Source organism: Etheostoma spectabile, chromosome 1, assembly GCF_008692095.1.
Source record: "Etheostoma spectabile isolate EspeVRDwgs_2016 chromosome 1, UIUC_Espe_1.0, whole genome shotgun sequence".
Taxonomy (NCBI): Eukaryota; Metazoa; Chordata; class Actinopteri; order Perciformes; family Percidae; genus Etheostoma; species Etheostoma spectabile.
In genome coordinates, this window is record NC_045733.1 from 1,515,001 (window position 1) to 1,540,569 (window position 25,569).

At 40.4% G+C, this 25,569-nt stretch overlaps 1 long non-coding RNA gene across 1 annotated transcript; it reads right to left on the reverse strand.

Annotated features, from left to right (window-relative positions):
- Positions 1-3,252: 3,252 nt before the first annotated feature.
- LOC116691447 (uncharacterized) lies at positions 3,253-18,874 on the reverse strand. Its single transcript, XR_004332481.1, has 3 exons — positions 18,817-18,874; positions 12,724-12,731; positions 3,253-3,263 (listed from the first exon to the last, which is right to left on the reverse strand). It is a non-coding gene; the product is annotated as an uncharacterized LOC116691447 (long non-coding RNA).
- Between the last annotated feature and the right edge of the window lie 6,695 nt (positions 18,875-25,569).

Sequence of the window (25,569 nt, forward strand, 5' to 3'; positions counted from 1 at the left end):
TTTTTTTTTCTGCCCGTTGTCTGTTTACCTGCCATGAATTCCACCTGTTTTGTTCTGCCATTTTCTCTATGTCTATCAGTTGTCCTTAGCTCTTTCTGCAACGCTACAATCTCCTCCCTTAACCTGCCAACACACCTGTCCCTAACTCCCTTATATATTATGTATATATGCTACCTTGTGCCCTTTGCTTCTTGTTTGATCCAGTCTTCCTTACATGTCAGTAAGTTGGAAAAACACAAGTGTAGGAAAAACACAGTAGGAAATAAAACACAAGTGTAAATAATAATTGAAGTAGAAATAAAATGCATTTTTTGCAGAAAATGCTTGTGAAGAATGAAATCTGATAAACTGGAAACCTTAACTGGATTGCTGGATTACAACCAATCCAGGCCGTCTTCAACCAGAAAATGACTGAACAATGTAGGTTAACTGTGGAGGCAGCTCACAACGACCCATAGTTACGCTTGTTGTGTGGCGGCGACTTCTCGTGGTCGTAGTAAAAAATCATCACAGGAGCAATCGAGGAAGTGTTGCGACAAAGTATATGAGTGCCGACATTTACGTAAGGAGGAAGGCTGGGGTGGTTGATGGGTCAAACAATCACAGGATTTCCACCCAGAAGACCGTGGGTCGTGGACTATGTGAAACCAAAGTCTCATTTTTTTAAATTAACCGATATTACGGACCTTAGTCCTGTGACGTTTGTGACGCACTGCGTTCATTTTAGTAATTTTTGTGATTCATTTTAAGACATTCCCTGATGATTTCCTATGCCAAACTAAGAATTGTGTTGCCTAAACTTAACTGGTTTCGTTTCACAACGTTAACTGCGTGTTTAAATGGGAGCTGTTGCATTACAGTAAATATAATGGTCACATGATTGAATTGGAACAGCAATTAAGTGTTTGAACGGCCACCTTGAGTCATATATGTTGTTTTGTGCGTGTGCGTGTGTGTGTGTGCATACATTCAGTGACTCTACTAAAGTATTCATTCATTGTTTGTCATCTACCTTGAGAAATGTATATTTGTGGTTGTTCTTTGGGTGTTACATGCAAAATTAACTTGTATGTGTGTGTGTGTGCAAATATATATGTATGTGAACTAGATGTACTGTGGGCCTATATGCAATGTGTTTCCATTCTTGTGTCTGTCTGTCTCCCCGCCTGTATATTTTTCTGCTCAGTGTCCAGGGAACAATAAAGATAAAGCAGATGCCAGCAGATGCCCTGTTTAAAGATTATCAGCCTCTCTCTCCATACTGTTAACACTCACCAGGGACAGTGCAACATTTAACACAACCCATTTACACCACACAACACATGGCAATGTAGCACAGAAAGACAAAGTAAAGCAAAGGAGGGGGAGACTAAAACAGAGATGGGGGGGGTGGATTGTTGGAGTACATAGATAAGAGAATGTAAAAAAAATCAATGGATGAGTTATTGATGAGATTGTGGGATAGGAAATTAGACAAACAGAAAGACTAAGCTCATTTTGAGACAGTTGAAGGATTAAACTTCTTTTTTTTCATTTAGTGTTTTGCTAAAATAAAATGTTTGTTTTATGGATTATTTTAGTGTTTAAATAGCAAATTGGCAATGAGAGAAAAAGAAATAAGAATAGAAATTAGGAGAAGATATTTAAAGACTTACAACTTACCTAGCTGCTAGTAATATTTAGCAAATGCAATTAATCTGTGATTCTGTTTGATTCAGGAATGGAATTCTTTTTCTTTTTCAAAGTCCGATGAAGACGAAACTTAGAAAAAACAATGACTCCAATGGAAATGTTATTTTCAAACCTCTCAAATATTTTAATGGAATGTCTATCATGATATTCCATAATGCAAACTAGCTAAAACAACAGTAACCTTTGGTCCCCTGGAAGACCAGCTTGCATGTACAGTAACCACCCACACGTATGCACTCATTCACAGGCACATTATTTCTTTCAGCTCAACCCATCATGTTCACAAAAGATCAAAGTGTATCTTTCTCCTCTGCTTTTTCTGTCTCTTTCGGTCCATGCCAGCTCTCCTCAGAGAGCATAATTACCAGCACTGAACGATAACACCATTTCCAGTCAGAATGAGACAATTCCCAGCCTAAGACTCATTTCATGCTTTGACAATTCCTTCCGGAATCATGGCACACAAAGAAGCAAGACCACTTCAGGATTTGTAATATTCCCAGTACTGTCTGAAAAAGAGTTCAAGACTCCTTTGTTCCGCTTCTTCTACTTTCTTCTTCTTCTTTCTTCTTCTCTTTTCGTTTTCTTTCCTTTACTTCCTATCGCTGCCCTGACCTCCCTTTGTTCCGGCCAACTTTTTTTTCGATTGCTAAACGACAGTGGTCGCAACTGTAGCCATGTGTGTAAAACAACAATTACATCATGTGCAAAACTCATTTTGAACATTCCTCATTGAGATAACACACACTGTCACTCAGAACACTCTGAGAGTAAAAACATGAGCATCAAACACCAATACAGAAATCACAAACTTAGTCTTTGCAGTTTTAATAATTTAAATGACTTCACACAAATCAATATTTTCTTTGAAGAATTGTATTTTATAACATACCTCTTTTTAGGTAAACAAGAAGGACGTAATAATAACATGGAATAGTGGGGCTAATCTTGCTTCTCTCCAGCATCAGGCCACACGTTTTAATCCTCACATTGGATGTTCTCTCTTTCCATGCACCTGCATCATATATAAATACAAATGAATGTAGTGTTTCTATTGATTCCATCTCCACTGCTTTATTAAAAAAAAAAACAAGTGTGGAGTTTTATTGGAGTGAAGCTAATGTTTTTCACATTTGTATATTATGATAATATATACTATATATTATATATTAGTTATATATATATGTGTGCACTGTGTATGTAACCTCAGATATCTTACCTGGTCATTTTGGTGTCTTTGCTCTTTTACCTGTTCACTGTTTCCCTCTAACGGTACTGTGTCTAACTGCTTCCTTCTTGTTTTTGTTTTTTATTTCCAAAAAGTATTTCTGAGCTTTCTCTATATACATACACTAGGTGCTCACTAAAAAATATTTTTAAAAAAGGCCTGCATGAGCTTGCAGCTGAATTTCCAATCAGCAGTGTTTGAAATGCACCAGGCTGAAATATATTCTGTTCTGATTGTGTGGTTTTGACAGCAGTTTGTTAGCATCTGAACAAAGTGCTGTAAGTCAACAGTGTTGTGCAGGTTGTGGTTAAAGTCATGAGATAAGTGTGTAGAGTTTTGAAAACTGTGCACAAGCAATGAAAAAACAAACTAGAGTTTGGTGCACATGAACTGCTGCTGTGCAGACTGTGGTTAGAGTTTTGCATGTTGTTTAGCAATTGAAAAAAACTGTAACAGGCCATAAATCCCTAAAACTGTTTTATCTGAGCGCTGTCCTCTCTGTTGTCATTCCTCATCTATCCATCTGTACATCCATCATCTGTTTGTCCTCCTGTCCTTCCATCCTTCTCCCTCTGTCTTAATCCTTTCACTTTTTTTTATTTTGCCCTTCCATTGATCTATCCTTCCATCCATCTATCTGTCCATCTTCTAGTTTACTGGTCATAAATCTACAGAGGTGTTTTACCAAAGCTCCGTCCTCTCTCTCCCTATGCGTGCGGATCTATGCGTTTGTGTGCATAAATGTGTGCGCTGTATTTGTGTATACGTACATTTATTTTGTCTCCCATTGAGAGGCCATGCTGTTGGCGGAATTCCATTCCCCCACGGTGTGTAGGACTTTATTTTGGGAATATTTCTATAAATCATTTTGTCATTTACACATGCAGCGGCATTCTGGACACCACTGATTTGGAGTGAGGGGGTGTTTTATAAATAAACGTATAAGGAGTGGACCTGATACACACACACACACATACAGTGTAAACACATAAATGTGCGACCACATAAACACACCCCACAGACACACTCCCTGTATACTGTGACATGGCCATAACTCACCCCACGCTACCGGGTACTGTGAAATATGACAGCCCCACATTTGGTGTGTTGTTTGTGTGTGTGTGTGTGTGTGTGTGTGTGTGTGTGTGTGTGTGTGTGTGGAGAAGAGAGAAAGAAGAGAGAGAGTGTGTATGTGTTTTTTGTGTGTGTGTTGTGTGTGTGTGTGTGTGTGTTTGAGAGAGAGAGAGAAAGAGAAGCGAGAGAGACGTGTTGTGTGTGTGTGTGTGTGTGTTTGTGTGTGTGTGTGTGTGTTTACGGCATGCAATGACAAGAGTCCACCCCAATGTCCTTGTCCGTCTCTCAGTAAACTTTTCATTGGGTCAGACATTAGCATAGGCGGCTAACTATAACCCACATGATGGATGGAGCCACAACTCTATCTGTGATGTGACCCATGCACAGAGCCTCAATGGATAGAAAGGGCACTTCCTGGTGGATCATGCTAATGCTTTTGGTGCGGCTGGGATGGTCGCTGTAGAATTTCAATAACGTTGTCACTAAATCTGTCTCTGGCAAGATATTTTGGTCATCTCAAAAAAATGGAAATTAAAAAGATAACCAATACAACCAGGAGTAAAATAAAGAAACAGATTAAAAAAATAATAATAATGAAAAATAATAACACGTTTAATGGAACTTGTGAAAGTCCAAGCCTGCTGTTCTTTTTAGTATTTCATTCAATACTAGTGAGGTGGCTATTTTGCATCAAAACCCTTAGCTGAAAGATGTACAGTTTCCTTTGTGTCATCTCTAATAGGAGCATCATCAGCTCAGTCTGTAGGGTCTTGGCTTGGGAACCAGAGGGGTCTTGGATGGACCACGGTACGGAGGGTGAATTAGAGAGGTAGTAGTTCACGTCCTGGGCCTGAGGTGTCCTTGAGCAATGCACAGAGCCGTCAACCTTAAACCAGGTTTGGAATCATACAGTGTCAGTGCAACTTTGAAGAAAAACTAAAGTAAAAACTTTGAAGGCCAAGCAGACATTGACAACATACACGGATTCACCGCAAAAGATCATTATTATCATAACATAACAACAGACAGTGGACGAACAGAAAGAATTCATCCAGAGACATGGGAATTGTAAAACTCATCAAAGGACGGCACCACATACACACAGCTATACAAAGCAAAGAAGAGCAGCTTCTGTTTCTGTTTGTTTTCTCCTTTCCCTTTGACTTTGGCCTACTATTGACCTCTGTTTGAGCAGAGAAAGGGGAGGTAACCTTGCCCCTTATGACCTCATAAAGAACGAGATTCCAGATTGGCTCATCTGAGCTTTCATTTTATCAAAGGCCGAGCAGGATACCCAGGGCTTGGTTTACACCTATCGCCATTTCTATCCACTGGAAGACCGTAGGCAGGCTAACATGTTTTTTTTAACATATTATTTATTATACAACATATTAATGTTAAAAAACCTCATAAAGTGAAATTGTCATGCCATGGAACCTTTAATGTATTCATGATGACAACAAGACTACAGTTTTATGCGTGTATGTTTCTTCTTTTTCTGAGCATCTGAGCAGCTGATATCAGAGCAGCACTTTCAGAAGGGATTTTCGGGAGAGTAGAGAGCGCCTACCTTTGCCTCAAATGACAAAAAGGTCTGCAGGCAATAGAGCGAATCAGACTGAGAGAAACAAAACAGGGAAAGCCTGCAGTGTGCTTCCCCTAATTATGGTTTCATCCTTACAGATACGGAGGACAATCCAGCCTGAGGTGATTACCACTCAAACACACACTAACGTGAACACACAAACACACAGAGTTGCTATAGTATTTATGTCTGAGTATTTGCTCCTAACCAGAACATTTAAGGTATCTGCAATACTGTATGTATTAGTATAATTTGTGTAAATTGTCATCTCTACATTCAAGTTTCTTGATTTAAACTCAAGCAATATCACACGTTACATTTTCTTCATATGTAATAGAGTACAAATTGTATCACGCTGTGAGTGTTTTTTTCTAGAGTCAGTTGTTGGAAATCTGGTTCTGTTCATTTTCCAAGGACTCAGCTCCTGAACCAGAAGGACACTTTACCTCGTTACATCTCTCACTTTCCACCTGCCCATTGCTGCATATCTCCAACCATTCAATCATCCTCCCGACCACCTGCTGACTCCATCCCCTTATTTATGGTCATAGCCAATCACTGGCAACCGTGTTGTTAAGGGATTAGTGACAGCCCAATCGGATGACCTCCTTCAGCTTCTATCCCTTCAACTCAGCGGGGAACAAATAGGAACACAAAGACGCACAAACCCACATCACAAGGAAAACCAGAAGGCCAAAACATTCTTGATGGGAGTGTGGGACACACGGAGGGCTTAGTTCTATGACAGGATAGAGGCCCCGGTGTTTATGGTGCATTTGCTGCACATTAGCTGTTTCAGAATGAGTGTAAATAATAACATGTATTCATGTGCATGTACATGTATGTGTGTGTGTCTTTAGTATAAGCCCGGTATAGGATGGAGATGATGGAGATAAAAATGATGGTGAGATGAAAAACGGATAATGACAAAGTCATTTAGAAATGAAATTGATGTCATGTTCACTGTATGGAAGATTATTTAATACACACCCCCTCTGTGCGAATCCCTCTCTGTGTGCAAGAGTGATGTGTTTATGTGTGTCAGAGAGAGAGTAGGTGTGTATGTGTTACATGGTGTACTAACATTATACAGCAATTTAACATCCCACTTTGCTGCTGTCATACACAATCATGCAGGCTACACTAGGTGAAGTATGAAAGCATGTGACACAGAAAGAGCGACAGTGTGTGTGTGCATGTGTGTGTGTGGGGTGGCATGCATGGGTATATGTTTGCGTGCGTGCTTGCATGCGTGTGTGGCGTATGTGTGCTTGTGTGCTTGTGTGCTTGTGTGTGTGTGTGTGTGTGTGTGTGTGTGTGTGTGTGTGTGTGTGTGTGTGTGTGTGTGTTTGTGTGTGTGTGCTTGCGCGCCTACAAATCCAAATTACATCTATGAACACACAGATCAGCACACAAAAGTCAACTACACACAGTGTACCTGTTAATTAGCACATGGAGCAAACATGTTGTTGTGGAGCTATATAGATGTGAAAAATTGTGTTGTGTTGTGACATTACAGAAAAATTAACAATGTGCAAGCATGCACTTAAGAAATAAAATGTACATGCAGCCACACAATAACATGATGACAAAGTAGATAATTATACAGTTATCAAGGAAGACTGTGCTTCTGCCCTTCTCTGGACCACTGGAGTGTGTCATTACGTTTCCCATCCGTCACACAGGCTCTCTCTCTTTGTTCACACACACACACTCTATATGAAATATATCATAGCCCATTACTGTTAGAAAGTCCAAAATGAGCCCAAAAGTCCAATCATCTCCTCTCTTTATAACAATGGTAATGCTGCACAATTTTTCAGGAGCCCAACTAGTCCACAATGGCAACTTGACCATTGAAAGTCACTGGATTGGTATAGTGTCCAGAAACTATAAAGCTGTCAAACCAGTGGAAAATCAAAGGCCTACCTTTGTGTTTTAAGAAACAATATAACTTCAACCTAAAACTTTTACCTCCCAGACTTGCTTTGATTTTTGTCTTAAAAGTTGCCATTTTTTAAGACTGTGGGAAGAATGAAGTCCTATTTTGACACCAGCAAGCTATAGTGACTTCTTTATTCAGTGTATGTCACATAGCAAGGACAGGACTAAACCATATTTTAAAGGCAAAATGGCTGTCAGCAAACATACCATACAGTAAAATTCTATTTAAGATATTGTGCTAAAGACAGTTTATTGCGTTTACAAAAACTCAGGTTTGAAGTGTTTATTATGACAGCAGAACATTGTGTTTTGCGGCCAAACTCTGACCTCATCACTCCCCGCAGATTGGCTTTACATGAGACATTGGGGAGTGATGATAAGGTAGCTTTCCCCTGGCCAGAGCCTGCAGGTGGATACTGGGGTGGTGGTGGGGCTGAAAACAGGCAGCAATACAGGTGCAGGGCAGCAGCAGCATTGACAAGGCAGAGATGGAGAAATTGTGCAGCTTAAATAGACCGCCAAATTGAGGGCGTGTTTATGACGTGTGTTAACAGCAGTGCAGCAGTGCAACTCGAGTTGACTCCCTGAACTAGCTCGCAGGCGTCGCACCATTTCTTTAAAACTCTTTTTAAGCCAAAATAGATTTTCATCATGCAAGTCATAAAGATAACACCATTAACACAAGAAAAAAACACAACTGCTACATAAAAGAATATTAAAATATCTGATACTGAATGACAGAATCTTCATCCTGAAAAAAACTATTCTACACAAACCAAAGCATTGTCCCTTTAACCAGCCTGAGAACAGTCTGTTGTTGTATCAAAAAAGTATGTGTGCCAAATTTTTACACACTTGTTTGATCTCTGAACTGGTGACAACTTGATTGATAGACTGTGCTCACATATAAAAGGTGAGACAATTTTATGTTTGACTCAGTTAGTGTAGGTACACAGCCAGGTCTGAAGCTATGAAACTATCTTTGGAGCAATTGTTCATTTAAGAATTTTTATGTGACTATAAAAAAATTGGAAAATTATTAACTTGGAAAAGTTACCTCTTTCAGGGTATCTTTAGAGAGAAACGCCACACAAAATTATTTTTATGCGTTGTGCACATAATCAGTTTATAGTTGGTGTATGATGTCAATACAGATGATTATTCCAACAAGATGTTGTGTGTAAAAAGCTGCTCGAAATTGGCCTGCATGTTCCTGCTTGGATTCAACCTTTAACTTTATTATTTAATTTGATCTGCAGCAGGCATCAAATCACATAAAGGACCATGACAAACAATTGGATTTGAAAGTTCAGCTTAGCCTAATTCTCTCACCCCTCCCTAAGATATTAGGAAAGACTCTGAGGTAATTTTCGCACACACAAGTATAACCCGTGGAGCACTGACTGCCCCTCTCCGTGCCTCTCACACACATCTATTGGTAGCATTAGCAAGCCTGATCAGTGCTGGCAGACAATGTCTTACATGAGATTTTTTAAACATGCTAAACAAAAAAATTGGCTTGCAAATAACTGTGCTATATTCAGAGCTTAACAAGATATTTAGGGCTGACGAACAGGGATGTTAACTGTAATAAACAGCAGGGCTACAACTGTGTACTGACACTCCCCAAGACACACAAACAAACCGGAGAGCCTCTTGTAGAGGAGCCGCCAGCTTTGCTTCAACACAGGTATCCACACAGTGGCTCTCTCAATGGTCAATAAACATGCTTTTAGTGATTGTCAAAGCTCCCACAGACTCACTCCTGTTCCAGCACAGTAACTGTAACTGCTCACAGCTGGTAAGCTCTGACTAACAGCTCTATGTCACTGTCCATGCTACACAGAGCAGTGGTCAATCAGTGTGCCCCCTTGACCACCCACATCTCACACTACATAGCCACAAGGGTTCCACTGTCGATGCTCCCCCACTCCTCTGTTGCATTTTTTACTGTAAATAAATGTCTACAATAAACCTTATTTGTGTATCTGCAAACATGTCTCTCCTGATTGAATTAATATCTCAGTTGTAGTCAGTCATAAATTGCCATGGTAACTATGCACCAGTCTTGTGGTTGAGTCCTGTCAGTCTAGTGTATTCTGGGACCAGTAACCTGCGGCCTCCTTTATCTCACTTCTTTCTCTCTCTCTCTTTCTACCTCGCTTTCTCTCTCTCTCTCTCTCCTCTCTCTCTCTTTCTCCCTCGCTTTCTCTCTCTCTCTCTCTCTTTCTTTCTCTCTCTCTCTCTCTCTCTCTTTCTCTCCGTCTGGCTGTATCCATGTCTTTCTCTCCCTGGCAGAAGAGGTGTGTGTGTGTGTGTGTGTGTGTGTGTGTGTGCGTGCGCGCGCGTCTTTAGTCCATCCGGTAGTTTGGTGTAGATTTCAGCCTTCAGCAACCCGGCTTGACTAAATGAGGCTTAGGTTGCTTTGATGGAAAGAGAGATGGAAGACTGTCTGAAAACAGAATTATTTTTTTTTTTTCACCCAAACACACAACTTCTGGATCATTTATAATTGAATGCTATTTGGATTGGTGTCCCCCTTTTAGCACTATGTAAGGCATCTACCATATATGCATCCATAAGGGGTGTATACAACAGGCCAACGTGACGTTTTGGACCTGCCTTGCCTGCAGTAAGTCATGACGCTTTGCCAGCTCAGCTTTGGTCTTAATGTGGATGGGATGATCAACCATTTAGCTCACATAAATTCAGACAGTCTTTCTTCACTCTGCTTTTTTTCTTCATGGAACCAGTGCAGCATTGTCTAACGAATAATTAACCCAAAAGTCCTACACTGAGCTTCACTTAAAATTACTGCCATCTTCTTTCCTGATAATCCTGAAATATTGAGTTTCCAATTGGTCAATTTACTCTACGTAAACTAAAATGTGCTGAAAATGTAATTTCAAATCATATTCCATAAATGAGTAGTAAAATTGTGTGTGTGTGTTAGAATGTGACTTTAGGCAGCTTTTCATTTTGATCACAGTTTGAGTTTTAGTAGGGTGTGTATTTTGCATTTGGTTTTATTGGTGGATGTGTTGCATGTTTCACAGTTGTTTCCGATTGCTTTGATAAACATCAGTGGGCACAACTAGAGCTACATGTGCTCCAACTACAGCATGCACTACCAACAGTCTATTGGGTTAAACAGTTCCCATCAGCTGCAAAACTCGTTCCAAGCCACACAACTCTTAACCCACACCTCCAAACAGGCTCAGTGCACCAAAAACTATGAACAATTCTCATCTAGATAACACACACTGTCACTCAGAACACACTGAGAGTGAAAACACTAGCATCAAACATCAATACAGAAAATATTAACTTTCTCATCTTTACAGTTTGTACCATTTGAGTGTCTTCACACTACTCACTAGTTTCTTTAAAGAAAAGATATAGATTTTATGTAATATACCAATTTTCATGTAAGGTCAGCAGTTTGCTTCAATATAGTATTTTGTTTATAGAAATGTATCGAATAACTGGGGGAAAAAAACTAAAGTTAAATAACAGTAACATAGAATAGTGTGACTAATCCTGCCTCTCCAGCATCATGCAGATCACATTGGATGCTTCATCATCTCTAAATACTAATGAATGTGGTGTTTCTGTTGCTTTCACCTCCATTACTTTCTGAACAACAGTAAGAACGCAGTTTTACTATAGTAAAGGTAATGTTTTTCACATTTTGTTTTTATAGCTGTGTATGTAACCTCAGACATCTGACCTGGGCATATTGGAATATTTGCTCTTTTACCTGTTTTTCTCAAACGGTACAGTCTATAATTGTTTGCAATTCTTATTTGGTGTTTAAATACAAAAAAAACTGTATATGTTCACTAACTAGTCTAAAACAAGACACCTGCTTAGGCTTTCAGCTTTTGAATGTGTAGTTAACAGTTGTGACAGCAGTGTGTTAGCATTTGAACAAAGTGTTGTGAATCCACAGTGTTGTGCAGATTGTGGAATGCAGTACAGTGTGTAGAGATTTGAAAACTGTGTTCAAGCAATTAAAAAAAAAACTAGAGTTTGGTCCACATGAACTGCTGCTGTGCAGACTGTGGTTGAGTTTTGCACATGTGATTCCAGTTGTGCGCACTGTTGTCTGGCAATTGGGAAAATAAAACAACTATTAATGTATTTGCATGGTTTGCTGGACTACACCCCCATCACAGCTCAGGATTGGTCACAGGATAGTATGATGTGCTTGTTAAAGATTGATGTGAGACAGATTTCCTGTGTGTCTCTCTCTGTCTCTCTCTCTGTCTTTTTCTCTGTGTCTCTCTCTCTCTGTGTCTCTCTCTCTCTCTCTCTCTGTCTATCTCTCTCTCTCTCTCTGTGTGTGTGTGTGTGTGTGTGTGTTTGAACATGGGTCAACATCTTTGTGTACATCTTCAAAAATGTGTATGACTTACGCCTCAGCAACACCCTAAACGGCAATTACAGTCTCTAAAACCTAATACCATCAGACAGGCTATGCTGATATTCCCCTCATACCCACGCACACACACACACACACACACACACACACACATTTATAACATTAGCCCCCAGCTTTAGGCCTCTACACTTCACCCTCCTGTTCTCCTCCCCCTTTTCTTCCAATCCTGTGTCCATTTCCGTTGTCGCTGCTATTCAATAAACCTCAGAAACATGCACACACACTTACACACAAATCCGCACACAGTATGTCTGACACCCCCTTTGGCAAGACACAGATGCCCTGCTCTGCTCTTTTCTCTCTTTTCCTCCCTCTTGCCATGTTTGCTGGCTGTCTGTCACGTAGTGACAGGAAGAAAAGCATCTTTATAAACAGCAATGTATCGTGGTGCGCTTCAATGAGCAGTACTCTGTGGACTCTTGTTTCTAAGGCATTTCTTATGCCATGATAGTGTTTAACATGTTTTACATATAATGACATGACAGAGACTAAAGAAATTGATACATACTGTATTGTGCACACATCAGTAATATCAAATTGTCACTTCAAAGCACACAATGCAGCGTTATATGCTTTGTTTTCACTGTGAATGAAGGCATCCCTAACATGTAAGAAATATACAGTACATACTATACATATGTATATATATATTTATGTTCAGATATAGATATAGGTAATCTACAATCACTGTAGAGAAAAAAGAGGTAGAGAGAGAGGGAGTAAGTGAGCTGCAGAGAACATGAGACAGAAAAAAACAAGATTGTCTGTTGTTATGTGATGTGACAGAAGCCTTACAGACGTATATGGGCCCACGACCTGTAGGGCCTGCAGACAGAGATGCATAGATCCAGGCCAGAGAGGCAGGCCAGCCTCATCCCATGACAGAGCCCTACTTGCTGGGTTGACTGGCCTCCTGCTCTGGCCCCGAGACCCGCCAGCCCTCACCTCGCTCTCTGCCACATATGGGCTTCGAGGCGTGCGCACACACACACACACAAACACACACACACAGAGTAGGAGCCGAGTGGTGACCTGGCAGCGGAATCAGGGGGTGAGAACAGAATCTACCCAAACTGAACTGACCTCTAATTAGTGCTATTGGCAAAGTGGCCCTTCCCTTACACGTATGAACACACACACACACACACACACACCACACACACAAACATGCTTGATGGTATAATTGTGTGTGTGTGTGTGTGTGTGTGTGTGTGTGTGTGTGTGTGTGTGGTTGGCTATGTATCGCAGACCTTACATTACATTACTGCAATAAATGTTGATTTAGATAAAATCAAATAAAATTAAAATATATAAGAAAATGAAATATTGATGAGTTATAGCACTTTGATACAGTAGAGTGAAATTTAGGTTGTCCAGTTTAGTTTTTCTGCTAATTTTTTTTGTCATCTATTTTATTCTTTCTGATTGAAATTGCACCAATCATCTCTTTTTCTGCTGCTTGATTACATTGATCAACTCATGCTAGATGTTAAATTGTTCAGCATAAACAAAATGCCCGATCATCAATCTACCCCTCCTCAAAATATATTTTTCTAAACAGTTTTCTATACTTCAGACTCTATTAATTTGATTTGACCCACAGTGTCACTGCTCTACTACACCTCTGCCCTCCTCCCTTTTGTTCTACCCCTTCTCCTTTCTCCCTCAATTTTCTACTTGTTTTAGAGACACTATCTACGCCACTGAGGTCCTGGCCACGTTGTATATTCATTGAAAAAACAAAGCTTCAAAAAGAAGCAGTGTTTAGGGTGAAAACTTCAGATTGTTTATTGATTTTTATTTGTGTTGTTGAATAAGTCTGTCTGACCATGATGTCCCAGCGGGGGCTTTGCTTGGGGCATCTCATTGGGCACACACATGCAGAAATAGATCTACAGTAACATGTGCTTGAACGGCGCTAAGAGGAGGCACATTAACTAAAGATACACATAGTTGACGCAGTTTACAAAATGCATTTTAAATTAAGAAATTCCACCTTGACATATTAGTTTTTTGTCACAAAAGGTATTCCATTCATCAAAATGGGAAACAAGTCAGTAGAATGGCATATATTCCGAGGGACTACAGCACACATTGAAGCTGGGCATGTACTGAAACCGAAATAGCAGCACTTTCTCTAACCAATTTCCAAAACTGAGGTGCCCTTTAGCAATCTGTTTAACCTAACTGCTCTAGAGTCCAACAAGTTAAACTGTGGCTGTATTGTTCAGCTTTGAGGTGTGAATGTTTGCAAGTGCATTCATGCTTAGACAACTACACTAATTGTTACAAAAATGACAAACTTTCCTAATTTTTTTTCAAATCATGAATGTAAAACAATCTAATAATGTTATTGTTAAATGACAATCTTGAGACGCAATTTGACAGTGGGATTTTGACAGCAGCTGTCCTGTATCTAGCAACCGAAATAGAAAGGAAACAAAACGATGTAATTAGAAAATCCAATAAAACGTTCCACGGAGGGAAAGACAGAATGTGAACATTTGGATTTCCGTTCAAGTCATTCATCTGCATCTCACAACAGACCAAGTGTGCTGGCCGGCTAATGATGGCGACAGATGCTTAATGCCTTCTTCACAATACTGACGCCATAAAACACAAGGCAAACAGGCGTCACCCTAAAGCGCTGTCTGTCAAGCCATCACCTTAACTACACTGGCAACAGCACAATGAGACGAGGGCTGGAGAGAACGGTACTGAATCTATGTGAAAGTTAGAGAGAGGGGGGAGAGAACAACCTGGATGGATAAAAAGAGAAAGATTAATTGACACTCAGAGAATGAGAAAGACAGTATGAAAGTGTGTATATGTGAGGTAGACAGAGAGAAAGAGCAGGCAGATGAACGAGCAGCCTCTTAGGTAAATGGCAGGGAGTATTGCTGTCTGTCTGTCATCCTGATTAAAGGTACCATAAATACACAATGTTGTGGTTGACACATACACAAACACATGACAATAACCATTTAGTTTGAACAGGAAATATATCAGATTTGTTGTTTGTGTGTTGGGAATGTTCCTCACCAGCACAGATAATTCACTGGGCCGATTTGGCTGAGGCCTCCAAAACCCCATCAGAGTAACTTTATTTGCAAATAAGAAAAATATTATGATTAGTTTGCTGGCTGTCTCTGTATAATGTACAATGATGAAGATGAAAGGTGACAGTGGGAATCTGGATAGCGGCTAGGATGTGAAAGTCTAATAGATGCCGTTGAGGTTAGTGGCTGACTAAAGACGGATGTTTGGTTGTACATCCCAGCCTACGTACGTGGCCTACATCGTTGTAAGTATTTATACATGTGCGCAGGTGTGTCGATCGTGTTCTAGCATATCTCTTTTAGAGAATGGCTGAACCGGTTTGTATATGTTGGGAGTGTGTGGTAGAGCAAGTAAGAGAGTGACAGGGATTAGCTCTGTAATGAGTACCGACTCTGGCAGCACAGAAACAAATTGTCTCCCCTGTGCTTTCTGCACATATGGAAAGCTGTAGCAGGAAAAGTTAACGCTCTCCTTGATTTCATGTTGTTCACGGGAAAGGAAAATCCGGAAATAAGTAGGGGAAAATGCGGCACTACCAAGCCCACCTATATGGACCAATCACAGTTGTTTGGCGCCACTCGGTGAATTTCTGGGGAAACGTGCATCATGCGTAGGGTCTAAATGCGTACCTACAGCCTAGATTCAACAAAGATCCATAAATCAAGCTTGAGAGACATAAATACGGGTGAGCAGTGGAACAGCAAAGCAAAAGGCTAAAAAATAAAGCACTATGGATTTACATGCCAACTTTCTTGACTTTTCATCAACGGTATCCAACATAATAAAGAGATAAAGAGATTGACTTCTACTAATAGGACTTTTCGATATGCCTCCATATGCCTTGAAGCATTTTTGTATGTGTTATTGATTGTCTGTGTGAAACAGTGACAAAGATGGGCTTGCATAGCTGTGCATGATGACATGCTTGTGTGTGTTACCTGTTTGTTTGCATGTGTGTCATGTTTGTGCAGTGCTGATGTTGTGTATGTGTCACACATCTGTTGCTAATTCTGTGTGCAGTAATTTGCGTTCTCAGCTTGGCACCCAAGTAATTATTCAAACGCTACCTTTTGCTCCGACATTAAAAGCCTTCATCTGGCGGACATGAAACAGCAGAGAACCCGATAAGGCTTCAAACGTTGCCTGCCATCCACAGAGAAGCGGGAAAGGTGAAGAGATGCATGGTGGGATAGATGGGATTGTTTTTCTCTGGAGGTTTACTTTTACATTGGTGTTATATCTTCTCTGCTCACACCGCACCAGAAAATGTGTGATCACTGTATTCCAGAAAGGAGGAAAATTTAATTATCATTCTGAACCAACTTTTGGAATAAATCACATATGATGTACTGTGGTATTTTATTTAGATACTTTACAGGGGATACTGGTGGATAGAGAATGACATGGACAGAATGAAAAACACATGATATTTGAAAAACAAGAGTGGCAGGTTGCTTCATGGAAAGTGAACGGAACATAGATTCAGACAGCCCTTAAACCAGTGTTGTGCATTTTTAAAGATTCTGAAACTATTTTTCATTGAGATTTTGAACTTGAACATCATCCATAAGTCAGATTAGTTCAGTCTGGTCCAGCACATCAACTTACTCTACCAGTTCTGATGATTTCAGTTTCCTGCAACTGCTACTAAGGAATCGGATTTCAATGTATCTGACCACCACAGGGCGATTGTGGGGTCTGGTCTTTCTTGGCATTATAACTTCCTTTGTATAAGTCTTTTTAATTCCTCCAAAATTGTACTTTGCCATCACTGCTCTTTCAAATGAGGCGTCAAAACGAATGTTCTCCTTTAGCTTTTACATCACACACAATATGTATGATGATGTCACTGTGTGTGTGTTGTGTGTGTGTGTGTGTGTGGTGTGTGTGTGTGTGTGTGTGTGTGTGTGTGTGTGTGTGTGTGTGTGTGTGTGTGTGTGTGTGTGTGTGTGTGTGTGCGTGTGTGTGCGTGTGTGTGGAGTACCAAAATCTTTTGGGAATAATCTGCATTCCTTATAGGCCTTTTTAGAAGATTTGTGGTTCTCTTTGGTCATCCATCTTTCTGTAAACTCCCACCTGCTGGTGCTGCTGTGCACTTGGCCACAGAGAGGTTAATTTACGGTTTCCTCTTCTTAGAACCTATTGTGGGATGTTGTTAAAGGATCATTTCCATTGTTCACATTTGAATTGAAGAGTCTGCTGCAGAATGCTCAGGTTAAGCCATTGACATGTGTTGTTCAGATATTATTGACCTTAATTATGATAGAAGATGCACAGTTACATTATATTGAAAGACAGTCATGTCTTCTTATTGCATGAATATCTGACATTTATCATCTACGATTTCTTTTTTTTCTGGAAAGTACTGAGTTTCAGCTTCCAAATACTGAACGGATTCCTGTTCAATTTGTCATCCATTACAGAGGCCTATCAGTTAGGCTAAGTAACTGCATTCAAGAGGGATACACTCAAATCTGTTTGCCTTTCCAAAATCTGCTGAAAAGAGTTTTAAAAAACGTATTAATATTTGAAAAATGTAATATTTGATGTGAATAAAAGCCAATCTGTGACAGACTGAGCAATACAGGGACCTTACACACAATTAGAATGAACTCTCTCTGGTACCAAAATGATTGTTAAAATATGAAAATCCAGTGTGCTCTCTGATTAGTTTTTTTTTAGCAGAAACAGGGTACACTGTGAGGAATATATATATTGGGTACCCGTTACAAAAAAGAATACAGACAACTAAACTAACAATCCACTCACGTTGTTTCTCAAGGGACTGTGTTTCCTCTCTTTTTTTCTTGTTATCGTCACTGAAACAAGTCAGTTTTTCTGCACATCCATATTCATTATTCGCATCTGCATGAATATTAATTCAGCCTTAAAGAAGAGTGCAGAAAAAAAGCAATACAATGAATGAGGGAAAATAAAATATGACAGAGTATGTGCGATGTCGAATTCATGTCTGTTTCAAAGCCCCTGTGTCCCTATTCCTGTGGCTGACTTGTACCGACATGCTAATCAGCCTCTCGCTGTACCCTGTTCTGTCTAATTGTCGACAAATTATCTCAACTCCAGAATAATGTATGCACGGCCTTTCACTGGTGCATACAGACAAGCCAGTTAACTCAACTGCATCTGTTTTCAACAAGCAGCTCAATGGCACCATTTAAATATAGACCTGAGTGCTGTGCACATCATTATGCACACTTGACTCACACCATCAAATTTTCCCGTTCTCTCGTTGCTTTTATTTTGCTCCTTGTTTTTCCCTGTTTATAGTTGGTTACTGCACATTCTTCTGTTCAGTTTGTTTCTTTGTTATACTTTTTCACTGCTCCTCTTATCTCTCCCACTCAAGCTACCCCTCTTAGCGTGTCATAGTTGGCCAATGTCGCTTTTTTTTTTTTTTTTTTAATTGAGTTCTGTTGTAAGTAAAGGCTAATATTATTATCATTTCCTGACCGACAGTTAAATTAGAAGTAGCTTAATTACACCCCGATTGTCTTCAGTGATTGAATTTCAGTTTAACCCTCTGGGAACCACAAGAGGAAACTGCTCAGTTGGGAAATTCATTCACTCGTTTAAACTAAAACCCAGAATGCTTTAAAAGTATAGTTATTTGAGTTTCTGAGGAAAGAAACTTTGAAGTACACTTAGTTTATAAAATAATGCCCTTGTGAATAATACCTTGGAAATGGCCTCTTGGGAATTCTGATAGAAGACTCCCAGCAAGAGTCAAGGCTTACCAGATGATTCTTTTGGACTCCAATTCCCAATGACGGTTTTGGGTCACAATCAGTACATTTGTTACGTTACTTCACTTCCGTTTACACATGTGACACAGAATGTGGCGGAGTTCCTCTTGTTCTGTTTTTTATTCCTTGAACAAACGTCTAATGGTGGCGTTTTTCAGGGGAGGACAGTCTCCTCAAGACAGTTCAGCTCAAGTTTTTGATCCCACAACAGTATAAAAAAACTACAAATTAAGTGATGCATTCTGAAATCTTAAAGAGGGTGGTCTTTCTTTAACTACAACTCTTCCATGACTCCCACCCCTCCATTTTCCTTTCCGTCTCTTGTCTCTTTAGCTGCAAGAATCTCTAGTACAGGTAAATGTGGTTAGTCCAGAGTATAATGGTCAGCATAAAATGTATGACCTTATCAATTATGCATTCACATTCCTGTGATAGTGTGTCAGTTTGTATTTATTACACTGTGCGCATGCATGTCTGTATGCATGAGGTAGAAGACAAAACAAGGAGACAGCCATAACAATGAACAGATTACATGTATGAAAAGACAGGAAGCTGGACTGTGCATGTGTACGATATGTGTTTGTTTTGTCTATACTTTCTTTAAACCAGAGGAGGTGTGATTAGACCTCTACAAGCTCAAGTTTACTTTTTGCGCCACCATTGGCCAGCCTGTTTCCATTTTTGCAAAATTCGGGTCGGGACCTCTGTGTGTGTTCATTTGGTTAAGTGTGTGCCATCTGGAAACTCATCCAGTTTGCCAGGGTTTACTAAGCTAAAATACACTGTTCCTTAGCCTTCGTACACACACACACACACACACACACACACACACATTAATTAATTTGTGAGTTACTACAATTTCTTAGTATTTGCCCTAGATTTTTTTTACAAACTCTTAAATCTGATGCCAACTTTTATTTTAGCCAAAACGTTTTACACTTTATTATATACTAAAAAAACAAGGTTGATAGACGAAAAAAATTGTCACACTTATTTTTAGGAATGTACTTTTATTTGTGTGTGAATTGCTCCTTATTGGGTGTAAGATTGGATGGAAGGTTAACAACAAACATATAATGCAACACAGTGTAAGGGGACCTTAGCATGTAACGCTCCTCGATGGAAGCCTCTGCCTCATCCTAACAATACTTGTTATCAACAGATTCATAACAGGATGGTGCTACCTAATAAATATGCCATGATGGGTGCTCTTGGCTTAGATTTATGCCCTTAATAACTCCATTTGGCATAACGCTGACACCTGCTCTGCCAGACAAAATGGAACTAAATAATTCAATCAGTGCCAAAGCACAACAAACTCTTTCTTTTCCCCTTCTTTTATCTTTGACTTTCCTACTGTACAGTGCTGCTAACAGCCACTCTCCTCATGCCCTTTACTAGACTTAAGGATCTTTCCCTCTGAGTGTCTCTTTCTCTTGCCCTCTTTTTTTTAGAGTCAGAATCATCCGGCAGATTTCTTTTAGGTATTAGTTTATGGGCCATGACATGAGCTATGAATGAGAAACAACGTGAAAGACCTGAGAACATTAATCACAGAGCAACATATGGTAATAGACGAGTATCAATTCCCTCACATTCTGTGATCAAGAAAGGGAGTGAAGAGAGTGTGAAGTGGGGCAAGAAAGGAAAGGCAAGAGATGGAATAAAAGAAGGAACATAAAGTTATGCTAAATGAGAGACAGATAGAAGAACCATGGACAGTAGGAGAGTAGGAGAGTGCAGGGAACTCGACAAGAGAAAGGGGGAACCTAAGGTAAAAAACTTTAGTTTACCAAATCATCATACAAAATACATTTTTACATCCTCCTTTCACTATGTTACATCTCTCATCTAAGAGCATGATGTTCAAAACGTAACCATGGCTAGTTGGACGCCAAGTATTGCTATAATTTACAAAAACAAATTATATATTGGATATGAATGCAATTATATAGATATAACAAAAACTATAACTACTGTGTGTTGAACATAATTGTGTACGTGTGTGTGTGTGTGTGTGTGTGTGTGTGTGTGTGTGTGGTGTGTGTGTGTGTGTGTGTGTGTGTGTGTGTGTGGTGTTGTGTGTGTGTGTGTGTGTGTTTTCTTGCTTTGTTGGGGACTTATGTGTGATCTGTGGTTCTGCGGAGGCTCCACTCAGAGCTTTCACCGTAGCCGACAGAAGTGGCCTGAAGTTTATACCTGTGCGTTGGTCGTCATGCATGTGTGTGTGGGGCATGGTATGTGTGTGTGTGTGTGTGTGGCAGAGGGAGAGGTGAGAGCAGGATGGTGATCCTAGCATTGGAGCAGCTTTCTGACCACTGTGGAAAATCTATGGCAGGAAATGTTAACCCTCTCCTTGATTTGATGTTGTTCACGGTGAAGGAAAATTTGAAAATGAGTAATTCACCACTGCCTGGACACAACGTGCACCACCGCAATTTGTTGTTACATTTTTTGATAGGTTTGATTGGGTCCGGCGTGTCTCCGCGTACGTACGTAGCCACAGCATAGATTTTATGCAGAAGTATAAATCACGCTATATAGTCATCAGAATATGGTCAATGCCAGGCCCATAATCACACCAACATTATCCTTGGCTTTCTCCATATTGTATTCATTTTTACAAATACAGGTGCAGGTGCTTTAAAAGGTGGTGTGTGTTAAAATAAAGATCTCGTTTTTTTTGTTCCTATCCTAACTGGCCTAAAAGGAAGGTAACAAATCTTTCAGCCCATAAATAAATCAGCTGAGTTGAACTTTGTGTCTGCCAAAACATGTGAAAGTCTGGTTGATGTGAGTTGTCATCAGTACTGTCTGGACAGCTCTCATAAATAACAGATGTGGTGAGACACAACAGCTTAGTGTGCTTGTCCTCTTATTCATCATCACTGTAAATGTGTCTATAGATGATCAGTTGCCAACTTCAGTCTTTAAACCAGCTCAAACCACTGAGGTACAATGTTCATAGAGAGAGCAGACTTTGAGCAACAGAAGGCTAATTTACCAAAATCCAAGTTTCTGTTAATTTGCATGTCAGACAATTGAAAATGGATAAACACTGATGTGTAAACAGGATGAGACGGTAAACTGACTTTACACCACTGTATCCCTGCTTGTGGAGCTGGTTGCCTCCTGGTTGCCTCCTCCTGAGCGTTTTGGTGGAGATTTATTGACAATCCACGCTGCTGTCATCACCATGCGGCTGAATTATCTCATCGGTCGCATTAATCCGCCGATTACATTTGATTTAATTTTCATAATAATTAAAGTGAACCATCACTAAAATTAAAAGCATTCTGGAAGGGTGCGTGAGTATAAGCTTAAGGGGGGATGGAGGCCGCATGCGCTCATAGATGAAAGGGCTGGTAATTGTGCAGCCAGAGACTCTTCTTTCTCCCTCCCTCTTCCTATCTATCTGTTTGTTTCTCTCTGTGTCCCCCACCCCCCTCCCTCTTACCACCTGCTCCAGGAATCCAGATGAAGTGATTAGATTGATAGGTGCAAAAGGGAAAGAAGGAAGGGGAGGAGTGGACAAAAATGATTAAATTAGCATATCACAAACGCCTCACGCGCTGCCACCCCTGGAAAACAAAATCTCAGACCACCTAAGGCCTGCCACAGTGCTGAAGAGCCCAGGACCTGTGAGTGTGTTTGAAACCCCACACGGCAGGATTAAAAAACCCAAAGCCTGAGCTGGAGACAAAGTAGGAATAAAGCCTCCTGGTGCTGGGAGACGGCGTGTGTGATATCTGCATTAGGTGGCAGCAAAGATACAGTACTCCAGTTTCTAGCCCTGTGTAGAGTGTATGACTGTGTGTGTGTGTGCGTGCGTGTGTGTGTGTGTGTGTGTGTGTGTGTGTGTGTGTGTGCGCGCGCGCACATGCATGCGTACGTGTGTGTGTGTGTGTGTGTGTGTGTGTGTGTGTGTGTGTGAGAGTGTGTGTGTGTGTGTGTGTGTGTGAGAGAAAGAGAGAGAGAGAGAGAGAAAGAGGGAGGGAGAGAGAGGGGCAGGGAGAAACACACAGAGATGCTTCTTGTTTTTCATCATATGTCCCGCGTTAAGATAAGGAAACAGTTAACATACAGGCTAATGAAAAAAGAAAAAAAAGCTTAAATGGATACATGCTCGTTAACAAATTTAATTGAAAAATACCCATATTTTTAAAAAGTTGGCGTAAACTGATTTTTCATTCATTCACTCATTCATTCAACCTTTATTTATAAGCGGCAGCCCTCATTTGCAATGACATTGAGTCAGTTACAAAGACAAAGAAAACGTAGATTCAGAAGCACCACCATCCTAAGAACATAGAAACTAAAAACTCACTAAAACCTTGTGAATAGAAAAACAATTGTCTGGAAAAAAAGATCAGGACGTGGGATTTATGACCCCTGCTGCAGACAGCCACCAGGGTGACATTTTTTAGTGTAAAACAGTCTATGATTTCACACTATCCACCAATCCGTAAAGGGTCGTATGGGGGCTGGAGTCAATCCCAAGTGACATTGGCCAAAGGTGGGTTACACCCTGGACAGGTCCCCAGACTTAGAGTATACACATAGACAACCAGTCATGCTCACATTCACACCTACGGGCAATTTAGAAAACCCAAGCTAACGCAGGGAGTACATGCAAACTCCAAAAGGAGGGCATAAGCCAGCCAGCGGGTCGAACCCTAGAACCTTCTGGCAGTGCTAACCACTGCACCATGGTACAATCCCTCATTTCAAGCTAGCAAATGTTAAATTCCAAAATGTGCTGATGTGGTTAACCACTGTAGGCCTTGTAGGACTGCCGTACGCTGATGTAAAATAATATAAATTGTTTGTGATGTCTTAAGCCGAAAAGAGGTTTTCTATGTTTTCACTTGTTTTTTCTTGTTTTTATTATTAATTTACTGCTGCACTGATTGCCACCAACGGAATTTTGTTGTGGTCATACAATGACAATGAATTGTCTTGAACCTTGAATCTTGAGGAAAAACTTTTGTCAGACATTATTCGTAACCAAGTAGGTCGGTGGGTGAGTAGAAATGGCATCACCAAACCTTTCAGCTACAAAAAAATAAATACATGACATCAATTAGTTCATCTCATGAGTACTACAAAGATATTCTCTGTTCAGAGTTGTGGAGGCCTGTCAGTCTACCCCAGCATGCTACATGGTTAATAATGTTCTAAAGAAGATTTTACCTTTTGTTTCCAAAAGATAGTTATGGTCTTTGGAGTAACCCTTTCAATCTGTAAACATATAGGTCGTTCTTTTTTAACAAATGGATACATCATTAGGGGTACGTGCAGTGGGCAGCCCCCTCACTCTGATAGCTCTCCAATCACTAAATGTGCTGTATTTATATAGCGCTTTCCTAGTCTTAACGACTACTCAAAGCGCTTTTACATCATACAGGATACATTCACACACATTCATACACTGTGGTATAGGCTGCAGCGCAAGGTGCCACCTGCTCATCAGATGAACACTCACACACATTCACACTCACAGCACCGGGGGCAACTCAGGGTTCAGTGTCTTGCCCAAGGACACTTCGACGTGGGACTGCAGGGCCAGGGATTGAACCACCAACCTTCCGATTGGCAGGCAACCGCTCTACCACCGAGCCACAGCCGCCCCACGCGTGTTTAGGTTTGTGCATGTGAGTGAATTTTAGGCCTCTGTGTAACAACAGTGTAAAAACTAATTTCCTCTTAGGGGATTAATAAAGTATATCTTCTTGTTCTTGTTTGGAAACATTATGCTACTTTTTGCTGGCCAATGAGCAGAGCTTTTCCCACTATTGGAGTACATTTGAAGACTGCTGACTTTCTGTCATTATTTATACTTCCCAGTTTGATGACGTCCACCAAATCTCTTCTGTTGGTTCCTACTAGTAGCATAACAACCTCTTCTATAGAGCCTTGCAGACCAGAAAGAAGTTAAGCATTATAAAAAGTAAATACTTATGAGTTATTTAAAACTTAGAGACAGACATGCTTAAACCCACCACTAGGTAAGGACATTGAGAATGACAGGGATGTGTCTAATCAAGAGTTTTGGAAACTTACGTAGTGCACAGAAATGGTGTTTCTCTGACAAGTCGGAAAATTTGCCAATTCTGCATCCAATCCAATAATTGCAGCCAGAATCCCACCGACAGGGCGAGAGAAAACCCTGCGCACGATGAGCTAATGAAATCAAACGTGCAGTGCGGTTTTGCATGTTAATGCTGGCAGCGGGTGTCGATAGCATTTAAAGATGTCAGCAGGTGGATAGCGAGATGGATGGCCCTCTGCCTGCCTTTCACTTCCCACCCCAAGGAAGTTAAACAGCATCTGCCTTAAATAGAAAACTTCAATATCTATTTAGAGAAAGGGAGGGAACACTTCGAGGGAAAGATATAAAGGGGGAATGGGTATAGGAGAAAGAGAGTTAGAGAAAGAGAGAGAGGTGGAGAAAAGAAAGAATTGAAACAAGGCAATAAGTCCCTGACCTCAAGTGCACATTGCGACACATTGACGCCGTTGTCATTTGTTAATCAATAGAAGTGCTATGCAGGCTATACATTTAATGGCATGAGATTGGCAAACCTGTAACAAAATTAAGGGAAGAGTAAGACCACAGCCTGTTTTTCTGTTTAGTCAATTTACAACCTCAATGACTTCAACAGTGCAGAGGGAAACATGACTTTGAGTCTCAGATCACTGGCACATCAAAACCTCATTGCTCCAGGTTTGGCTTTAGCTATTGTTCCTTTTATTCCGCTGAGCAAATTTCAGATGT